We start from the raw sequence: 11405 nt of genomic DNA, 5'->3' as shown, positions 1-11405 counted from the left end.
TCTAGGAAACAAACCTGGTTCAGACAGACAATGAAACTGTTCATGTTGTGAAAACATGTGCTGGTTGGCCAAAAGCATGTACAAGACCTGGGCTGAAGCCCAGCACTGCAATGTTAAGACAGATGTGCTAAGGGCTGCTGAAGTGAGACTAGACTAAACATCACTGAACAACTGTGCACAACTGCGTGTTAAAATAGCTCACTTAAGAATTGTTACAAAAACACAAAGCCTTGTATCTTAACAGTCAAGCAAACATTTGCACCATCTCTTCCCCAGCACCCATTTCCCAAAGTTCATAGGCTTTCTTTAAAATAATGAGGAAAAAAAAGAAAAAAAAGAAAGGGCAAACGCTGTTTATTTCATCCAAATAAGGTATAAGCCCATCGGAATGGAAAGGTGTGAGTAAATACTACCTTGATAACTTGGTTGCTTTCAATCCAGAGTAAAACGGCAGAGGAAAAAGAAATCTTGTTGCACTTGAGAATTTAGTATCATTTGAAGGATACAAAGAAATCAAAGCTTCCAACGGTGGCTTGGGACGCTCGGAAAAGAACGACTTAAGAGTCTCCTCGTGAAAGACAATAAACTAAGCCTTAATCTGGCCGGTTTTCTTTCGTTCCTGAAAGTGTAAATAAAAGCGAACTTGTTTTGTTCTCTTATCTTCTCAGTTCTGAACCCAATCCGTCCACGACGCCCGACTCCCAACCCCGAACAATGACTGCCCGCCCTTTCTCTTACGTTTCCGCACCTGAGCGGCTCCCACCGCACAGGAAGATTGCAGGAGTCAGAGAGACCATGCTTTTCCTTCATTAACCACCTCACCCAGGCAAAACGACTCCAGAAAACTGCTCCACTGGATTAGGATTCCAGAGCATCCTCGCTCAAGCTCCACAAAGGGCCAGGTCGCACCAAGAGCCCCTGCGTCACCTCTGCAACAGTGAACTACAAAAGAAGGCACGAGGCAAGGGCTGAAAGACTCTTTTGTCCCTGCTTGGTAGGCAACATGCGGCGGCCGTCGCGTCCGGGCCCTGTCTGTCTCCTGGCGCCATTCAACAATCAGTCCTCCAGAGCGCGCGCCACCGTCGCCAAGGCCAGGTCGGCGTCAGCTCGGATCCCACCTCGCTCCTGCCCATCCCCATCCTGCCGCCTAAAGTGCGATGGAGCCGGATTGCACACGAGCGAGAAACACCGCAGAGCCGTAACAAAAGAAGGACCGGTGGGCAGGAAGAAAGGTGCGGCCCCCGGAGGACCGCGCTGCCTCCGGGCCTCTCCGATTGGCTACCGGGACACAGCGTAGCCGCCGATTGGCTGAGCAGCCGAGCGCGGCGCAAACGGAAGACAGGTGAGGAGTCCCGCGTGCCCAAAGCCCGCCTTTCCGGTCAGGCTGCCCAGCCCTTGGGCGGAACTGAGTTTCCTGCAGCTCAAGCCCTGGCGGGAGCCCGGAAGCGGGAGCTGCCCAGGGTAGGGTGGCCGGAAGTTGCTTTAGTGGGGGGACTACAGCTCCGAGGAATCCCCACGGAGCTTCACCACCTGTCCTCCTGCAGCGTGGGCGAGCGCAGCCGCTAAGCCACGGCACTGAGAAGGTGGGGCTTCGCGTAGCACCGCCGGACGTGCCCCACCGGAGGAGAGGCAGGGAGCAACGACAGTTAGAGACCCGTCTGGTGTTCAGAGTTTGCCTTCCGGCTGGAGTGAAGTCACTCAAAAGACTTGCTTTTTGCCGTTTTTTCGGCTTCTGGCGCGGTGGTGAGCGCCAGTTAATCTCAGCCTTTCAGAAAGGTGTGGTAAGAAATTCCGGGTTGCTGGCTTTGCCATCCGGTGTCCGAAGGTTAGTCATGCCATGTTGAAGACATACCGAGGAAAAAAGTAGGTAAAAATAAATCCTCCCCAACACTAACTTCCGAGGAGGACCTTTCTGGTTCTTTGTGGAGTGGTGCCTCCCTATTTAGGTCAGTCGGACCCGAGGATACGCTTGTAAAGCCCACGCTGGCCTCAAACTTGCGATCTTCATCAGCCTCGCAGACCGCTGCCCTGCACTCTATATGTGGACGCATTTTCTTACCACAGTGTCAGAATTCGTTGACTAACAAATTCATATGTGGTGCGAGTTTCATTGGGCGTAAATTACCAAGTAGGTAACTGGTAGCTTGTCCTTGGCCGTAACGGATGCTTTTGTTTCAGTCTTCCTGTTACATGTATGTAGGAGAGCACAGGTTAGGTCCCTGTGGAGGCCAGAGGTCAACCGCAGGTGTCACTCACCAGGAGCCAGCCACCCAGTTTTTGAGACCGTCTCACTTATAATCTGGGACTGACCAATTAGACTAAACTGGCCGGCCAGGGAGCCCTCAAGTTCCACCTTCCTCTGCCTCCCTAGCAGACCACCATGCCTGGGTAATGTGCTCAGCTCATTGTCTCCAAGCTTATACCTTCCAGGAGTCCCTTTCCCACAGAGGTTTGTGTTAGACCAGATCTGTGTGCTGCTTTGGGGAGTGGCTTTCTTGACTCTACCTAAAGAGAGATAGCACAAAATAATTTGCCTCTGGACCTTTATCATTTCATCTCTGTACAGTCTTGGCAATTGGGTCAGCCTTGTGGAATCTCTAACACAGATGGAGCCTCTCCCTGCTCCCGCCCCTGAACTTCATTTTTGCTTGTTTTGGTGTTTGTTGCTGTTTAGTTGCGACAAGGTCTCTTGTATCCCAAGCTGACCTTAAGCTCCCAGTGTAGCTAAGGATGACCTAGAAGTCTTTATCCACATGCATCGGCCTCCTGAGTCCTGGGCTTATACATTTGTACTGTTCTACTGAGCTGAGCTGGGCATTTCTAACTGCCCTGAACTTTTGTTTTCAACCTGCATATATTTATTTCCTTTATTTGTGATAAACTGACTTTTGTGTAAAATCAACACTAGCTTCTATTTATCAAGATCCAAAGTAACCCAGGTGAGTTATGTAAATTATTTTATTGTGTCCTCTCCCTCTGAACTCACCTCAAGCTCTTCATTTCTTGAGACTGCCAATAAAAGAGTTCAGATGAGACATACAAGGGCACACTGTTGAAGATAAACGGGGTTCAGTATCATAAAAGGAAGTACACCCAAAGAAGAGAGTAAACAATGGCCAGAGAAACCATTTGGCATAAAAGTCCACTCACAAGGGATGAGAACAGACATTGGCCAAAGAGATTATTGTGCCAGCCTACATTTTTAGGAAGGCTTTAAAACACAGATGTCTCTAAAACAGACAGGGTTTTTGTTGTTGTTGTTCCTCAGGTGATTGGCAGGCCCACTTGGAGTAGCTTTGAAAAAGAGGAAACAGAGGGAGCAATGACACTAGGCATAATGGTGCCTTTAATCCAGCACTCGAGACAGACACAACTGGATCTCTTCAAGGCTTGCCTGATGTACATAGTGAGTTCTATCGATGACAGTCAGGGCTCTGTAGATAGACCCTGTCTGCTGGCTAGTTGTATGCCAGCTTGCCACAGATAGTCATCAGAGAGGAGAGGGCCTCCACTGAGAAAACGCCTCCAGAAGATCTGGCTATAGGCAGTCTCTGTGGGTATTTACTTAATTAGTGATTGGCTTGAGAGGGCCTGGCCTATCATGGATGGTGCCATCCATGGGCTGGTGGTCCATAGTTCTGTAAGAAAACAGGCTGAACAAACCATGGAGAGCAAGCTAATAAACAGCACCCTCCATGGGCTCTGCATCAGCTCCTGCCTTCACGTTCCTGCCCTGCTTGAGTTCCTGTCTTGACTTCCTTCAGTGATGGACTAATGATGTGGAAGTGTAAGCCAAATAAACCCTTTTCTCCCAACTTGCTTTTGGTCATGGTGTTTCATCACAGTAATGATAATTCTAACACCCCCTGTCTCAAAAAAAAAAAAAAAATTTTTTTTTAAAGATGGGACAGTGGCATATCTGTGGTCTTGTAAAACCTCAGGTAGATACAGGCCTTATGACCTTTTGAGCAGTTTGTAGCTACCTTTCCACCCAGGGCCGGAGATAACTCAAAACTCTCATTCTTTGGTCATGACAGCCCTGCAAATTCAACCCATAGTTTTACATGTTGCTAATTGTGAGGGAGAGGTCCATCCTCAGTGACCTCCAAGACTATGAATTTCTGGCCAGCTCCCAAACGTGTTTATTTTTTATATGTGAAGACATAAGTGCTCTAAAACTTAATGACAGCTAAGAAGTAAGGAATCAACAGTGGTGATGGCTCAGTGGCCCTGCAAAGGAGGAGGCCTGGAGTTCAGATCCCTAGAACTTACCTAAGAAGCTGGGCAGGGTGGCAGCATGTAATCACAGCACTGAGGAAGCTGGTTAGCGAGATTAGCAAACTCTGGGTTCACTAAGAGACTGCCTCAGGAAGTAGAGGGCAATCAAGGAAGGCACCATCTATCAGTCTTGGGCCTCTATACAGGAGCAGTCACACATCATGTGTCCTCAGCCATACATGTACAGATAAACACATGCATATCACACATATTCACATTCCTGATGTTCCATCAAGGAAAAACCTGCCTCTTGAATGCTATCCTCTGATAGCACATGTGCCATGGAACACAAACACACACTAAATAAATGTCATTTTAAAAAGAAATATTCCGTGAGCTTTGGCGCATTTATCTTTTGTAGATTGAAATGAGCATTTATGGTGGAGAAATGTATGCAGTCAATTACATTGTAAAGTTGCTAATGGGTCTAGATATCCGTTTCTTTAATATCAGAGCTAAAACTAGTTTGTCATCCCTTAAAATAACATTCAGAGTACCTGTAATACCAGCACTCAAGAGCTGGAGGCAGGAGTTCAAATTCATCTTTAACTTCACAGCAAGTTTGAGACCAGTGGGCATTTCGTGAATCCCTGTCTCAGAAAAGAAAAAGAAAAAAATGATTCAGAAAGAATTAAGAACTTTTGCCAACAGGCTGGACAGATGGTTCAGTGGTTAAGAGCACTGACTGCTCTTCCAGAGGACCCAGGTTCAATTCCCAGCAACCACATAGCAGTTCACAACTATTTCTAACTCCTGTTCCAAGGGATCCAACTCCCTCATATAGACATACATGCAGTCAAACTGCACATAAAATAAAAATACATTTTTTTAAAAATTAAAAAAAAAAACTTTTGCCAAGAAAATACTAATTATTCTTTCTTGGACTACAGAAGTTCAAGTTTGGTAATGCCAACTGATTTGGACAGTTGCTAAATAACAAAGGATGTATGCATAGCAGACTACAGTATATTAACATTTTTAAGAGTAATCCTTCAACTGTTTTTAAGGTTTTCTTTTAAATATTCTTTTAATATTTACTACATATTAGGATGAGTTTTATGACAAAATAACAAAAACATTTATGGGAATCCCAAATTTATGAATGATCTGAACAGATCTCTAAGGAGTTGTGTTTTTGTTTTGAGACATGGTTTCTCTGTGTAGTCCTGGCTATCCTTAAACTCAGTGGTCCTCCAGCCTCTGCCTCCCAAAGTAATATGATTGCAGATGCGTGCCACCACGCAAGTTCTTATTTCGTGTTTTTTCTCCAATAATACAAAATCTATTTTGTTCAGTGTAGCGCCATTGCAAACGTAAAGTTCCTATGATCTTTAGTTCCATGTTACAGATTGTGCTTGAGTCATCACAGGAGTGTAGTGTTTGACAGTCACGCAGTGTTTTCTGCTGTTGTATGCTGATGTATTTTATTATATGATGACATGCCTAGACACAGCAAACAGTCTCTCTCTATTAGAAAGTTGACTTTTTTAAACCGTATTTTATAATTTCATATTTCATAATTTTATATTTCTGACCTATGCATGGGTTTTCCAAAAAGGAGGAAAAGACACAATCAGGTGCTGAAGTGAAGCTGCTTGTGAGACAGGAGTGTGAACAGATCTTTTAAAAAGCTTTTCAAAACATACGTTTTTGGGCTGGAAAGATGACTCAAAGGTTAAGAGCACTGGCTGCTTTCCTAGAGGTCCTCAGTTCAACTCCCAGCACATGGTGGCTCCTAACCATCTATAATGGGATTGCATGCATGCAGAACACTGTATACATAATAAATAAGCAGAACACTGTGTACATAATAAATAAATAAATCTTAAAAATGAAAAAAAAATACGATTTTGAGACAGGATATCATTATTAACACTGCCCAGCCTACAACTTGCAGTGTAGACCAGGCTAGGCTCAGACAGAGACTAGCCTGCCTCTGCTTTCTTCAGTGTTGGGATTAAAGATGTGATTTTTTAGACAGTTAAACCTGTCTAAAAAGCAAATAAAAAAAACCCTTGTTCATTCTTTTCTAATTTCTGACATATGCAATATTAGGCCTTCTTTTAAACTGTTTAAATAACTCAGAGTAAATAAAAAGCTTGGTTGTCAGTTTAAAATACTGGAAGGGGGCAGGGAAGAAAGGAAGATAGCTCATTAGCTAATAGCACTGGCTGGTCTGCCAGAGAGAATTTGGGTTCAGTTCTCAGCACTCACATGGTGGCTCACAACAACCTGTAGCTCCAGTCCAGGGGATCCAATGAGCATTTCTGGCTTTTGAGGGCACCAGGCATACACATGATACATATGTGCAGATAAAACACCCATTCACACAGAGTAAATGCAAAAATTTAAAAAGGGTAAGTCTGTGGGTAAAAGCACTTTGTTTTTTTTCTGAACTCTGATGACCTGAGTTCAGAACCTCTGTGAAAAGCCAGATGTGGTAGCATTCACCTAGAATCCTGTCATGGCTGCTGCAGAATGGGAGGAGAGATAGCAGTTACTGGAAGCTCTTGAACCTGCCAGCCTGGGTGTGCAGCACCATAATGGAAACGAGGAAGAGCCTTCTTCATAGGTGGAAGGCAAGAAGCAACTCTTGAAAAGTTCCCATCTGACCTCCACACACACCCCTGCACATACAACATAAACAGTTACACATCACACACAGACACTACACATACAGCCTAATAGACACACATCATATACACAGATACCTCACAGGCACACAGGCACACACATACGTCATATATAGAGACATAACACAGTCACACATACATAGACATCATGCACAGACATCATGCATATTCAGTCTCACAAATACACACAGACAGACACCCAGAGTGACACATGGTACACACACACACAATATTGGTGAAATGCCTATAAAATATAGAGTATCATTTTAATTTACTACAAAATCTAAGCTTTTATGGTCTCTGAAAATTGGAAAATGTGCAGATTCAAATACCACAAAATCCTTTTGTCCTGGGGTACCCGAAAATAGAAAAAGCAGCCGGCAGGAAGCAAATCATATGCCAGGAATGCCTTTCCCTGTGCTGCAGATGAACTGAGGAATGCAAAGCACAGGTGATGATATATGAGTTCCACTTTCAAGCCCCGGGATTTGAAATGCCTCTTTTGAAAAATATACTCAAGTGTATACTTACTTGATACATCTTAGGAAGGTCCAGTGTTCAGCAGAAAATAGGCAGAAGCCTTCAACTTCAGCTCCACCTGAAGTCTGCTTGTGTTTGTGAGGTTAAAATGAGAAACATTCAGTAGCTATGTTACACACTTATATTCCTATGGAGCCATCTCAGCACATGTTTAATAAACTAGAAAACATCAAGTGAGGCTGGACTAGAAAGCTGTAGTGTCTCCCTCCACCTTCCCAGGAATTTGGAAGTTTAAATTTCAGAGTAGACAGTACTCTCCATTCACTCACACATGTTAAGGGATAAATAAAAAAACAGAAAGGACAAACTTGGGAGCATGCTAAGGGATAAAAAGAAACATATAATACACTAGTACATTGTGTAAAAGGTCACTGTCACTGAATGGATACTAGCACAGTACAGCAAATCCCCATATGAAAACTTTAAAATCAAGAAAAATTCTGTTAAAGTTGAGTATTTTAATTGAAATTCTCCTTCACATTTCCATATTTATTTATTCCACCCCAGCAAGGGCATCTGTGTTAAATCAGTGTTGTGTTCCATTTTATATGTGACATGCTGAAGTTCAAAACTGTGGGGTTCACTGAATTTTCTAAGTCACCGTCTTTAATGTATGGCCTATATAAAGCTCTGTACATGACCTTTAAAGGTTCACATCTGCTCTTTACATCTGACTATGTACTTATATATTCTGTATTTGAAAAAAGTGTTTTGCATTATTCCTTTAAACATAGACAGGCTGAAGATGAGAATATTTTCATCATTGCTTTTAGTCCAGTTAAATGTTCTTGCAATTCTGAATAGCTTCATAGCCTTAGTATATCTACTCAGCATGATTTGCAGTGAAATAAATTCACAGGGAAAAAGAGTGGGTTAGAGTAGATGGTTATAATTTCTACTCAATCTTATTTCCTTCAAAATAAATTGTGTGTGTGTGTGTGTGTGTGTGTGTGTGACTGTATGTGTGTACAGTCACATGCTCATACATGTGACTGTACACACATACAGCTGCATGTCTGTGTGCACGCCAGTGAAAATGCATGTGCATGTGCAGGCCAAAAGTCAAAGTCAGGGATCTTCCTACATTGTTCTGTCTAACTTGTTGAAAAGGGGTCTCTCACTAGCCTCGAATTGCCGGCCAAAGAATGATTCTAGGGGCCAGCCATCTCCACCCCTTCAGTGTTAGAAACTACAGCTGTGTGCCGCTGCACTCTGCTTTTTTGGGTGCTGGGGATCCAAACTCGGGTCCTGGTGCTCACGGGGTAAGACGTCACAGACGGAGCCGCTTTTCCACCCCCCAAACATTCTCTTAAAATTTATCATGGTCTATCAGGTCTCATCAGGCTGCATTGTCCTCCTCTGTGGCCTGGTAAGGCTGCACCCCCTCCCCCCCTCAGGGAGGTGATCAAAGAGCCAGCCCCAGAGTTCATGTCAGAGACAGTCCCTGTTCCCCTTACTAGAGAACCCACTTGGACAATGAGCTGCTATGGGCTACATCTGTGCAGGGATTCTAGGTTATCTCCATGAATGGTCCTTGGTTGGAGTATGAGTCTCAGAAAACACCCCTGTGCCCTGAATTTTTTGTTCTGTTGCTCTCCTTGTGGAGCTCCTGTCCTCTCCGGGTCTTACTATCACCCCTTCTTTCATAAGATTCCCTGCACTCTGCCCAAAAGGAAGGAGAGGAAGTCCTCCCCTACCAGTGGACTAGGGGGAGGGGCATGGGTGGAGAAGGGAGAGGGAAGGGAGGAATGGCAGGAGAGGAGGAAGGGAGCTACAGGGGGAATATAAAGTGAATAAACTATAATAAATAAAAATAAAGAGTTTAAATTACAACTTAAAAAATTTATCATGGTCTTACACTGGACATGGTTGTGTAGGCCTCTAATCCCAACACCAGGGAAGCAGACAGGAGAACATCCCTGGGGGCTGCTGGCTAGCCCGTGGCAGAGCTCCAGGTTTAGTATATGAGATCCACATCTCCAAAGATTTTTTTTTTTTTTTTTAAAGTGAGGAAGCCAGCACTATCAACCTTTGGCATCCACATGCACTTACACACATGTCCACACACATCAATCCAAAATGTAAAAACGGGAGCCTCCCTCATGGTTGTTCAGAATGGAAAATGGATTAGATGACACACGTGCTTTGGTAATCGGGATGGCAGTTCCTCCAAAGATTTAAACAGTTACTTCCAACCTGTCCATTTCCCTAGGCATACAGCTGAGGATAAAAACATGTTCACACAAAAAAATATTCACAAACTCCATTCAAAAACAATATTTATTATTGGGACCAGAGAAATGGCTCAGTAATTAGGAATACTTGCTGCTCTTGAAAAGGACCCTGGTTCAATTCCCAGCACCCACATGGTGGCTCACAACCACCTGTAACTCCAGCCCCTGCGATCTGATGCCCTCTTCCTGCCTCCTCAGGTACTGCTTGCCCATGATGCAAGACACTCAATGCATGGTAAAAAGTTCAGCCAGCCATGGTGGCACACATTGTCAGTCGCAGCACTAAGGGGCACAGTCTCAGGGGGATCTGCAATTTCATATGTGTCTTACAATCAAGATTGTGGTTTTCTGTTTTCATGACAATGTCATTGGAAAAGCATCTAATTTTTTTATTATGAGGCCTGGGAACGTAGTTCAGTGTGTGCGGTGCAGAGCTCTAGGTCTGATCCCCAAGACCACTATAAAAAGCACATGCATTTCCCCAAAATGGCTCATCAGGTAAGGGTGCCTGCTGCCAAGCCTGACAACACGAGTTCAATCTTTGGGTCCTACGTGGTAAGAGGAAAGAACCAACTCCTCTGACTTCCATACACATAACAAGGCATGGTGATATACACCTACAACCTCAGCACTTAGGTGATGTGGGAAAAAGAATAAGAAACTCGAGGTAGAAGCTGGCGAGATGGCTCAAGGGGTAAGGGCATTTGCCCTCCAACTGATAGCCCAAGCTCAGCCCAAGCTCAACTGTGGACTCTAACCGTGTCCTCTAGCCTTTCCATTTACACACGGACAGTGACACTCATGGTCATGCTTGCCTACACAGTGCACCTATATTAGATTCTATCAAAAAACTTTTTTTCATTACTCTAATGTTTTCAAATTAAGAAATCCTTTTGCATTTTCTTCTAAAATTTGTTTATGTAAAACATTTTTAATTCAGCCCCAACTCAGTCCCAGAATTGAATATAAAAATAAAATGTTTCTTTTTAGAAATCCTTTCACATGTCAAAATCCCAGAGATTTTTGTTATTTTTTATTTATTTATTTTTTTGTTGTTGTTACTTGATTGATGGTTGATGTGGGAGGGCCAGCCCACTGTGGGTGGTATGACCCTAGGGCAGGTCCTGGGAAGTAAGAGAAAGCAAGCTGACCCATGAGTATTGGGGGGCAAACCTGCTGTCCCTCGTGGCCTCTGTTTCAGTTCCTGCCTTGAGTTCCTGTGACAGACTGTTGTTGCCTAGAATGTAAGAGATGAACCCTTTCCTCCTCAAGTTGCTTCTGTCAGTATTTCCTGGCAGCAGTGTGTCCTGTTTTAAAGTGCAGATGACCCCGATGACCCAGTACTAATGGTGTGTGATTGCTCTCCACACTGAACTATTCTATTCTCTGTCAAACCCTGACCATAAATATGTGAGTCTATGTCTGCCCTACTGTGTTCTATAATCCACTGGTCTTTCATTTCTCCAAAACCAGCTCTAACCACTGTAGCTTTTTATCAGCTTTGAAATCAGGTATGAGTCTTCCAACTGCCTGTTTCCCCGCCCCCCTTCCCACCTACTTGTTAAATCTACATGAATTAGTGCAGGGAGTTTAATCAGAGTTCCACTCAAACTATAAATAAATTTAGGAAGAAATGGCACTGAAATTTATAATATAAGGCATGGCATATCTTTTCTTTTTAAATCACCATTTTCTAATTTACAGCATATAGACTGTATGT

General features: G+C 43.8%; 1 long non-coding RNA gene across 2 annotated transcripts in view; it reads right to left on the bottom strand.

Moving 5' to 3' along the window:
- Nucleotides 1-1239, bottom strand: part of LOC129667145 (uncharacterized) — a 9031-nt gene extending 7792 nt beyond the window's left edge. For both annotated transcript variants that reach the window (XR_008718699.1, XR_008718698.1), the window contains exons 1-2: nucleotides 739-1239; nucleotides 414-619 (exon numbers count right to left, since the gene is read on the bottom strand). This is a non-coding gene — a long non-coding RNA (uncharacterized LOC129667145). The remainder of the gene's footprint in view (nucleotides 1-413; nucleotides 620-738) is intronic.
- Nucleotides 1240-11405: the final 10166 nt, after the last annotated feature.

Source organism: Psammomys obesus, unplaced genomic scaffold (assembly GCF_907164565.1).
Source record: "Psammomys obesus unplaced genomic scaffold, mPsaObe1.curated_primary_1811, whole genome shotgun sequence".
NCBI lineage: Eukaryota > Metazoa > Chordata > Mammalia > Rodentia > Muridae > Psammomys > Psammomys obesus.
The sequence above is the reverse complement of the archived record's forward strand: the minus strand, read 5'-3'. Positions and strand labels throughout refer to the sequence as shown.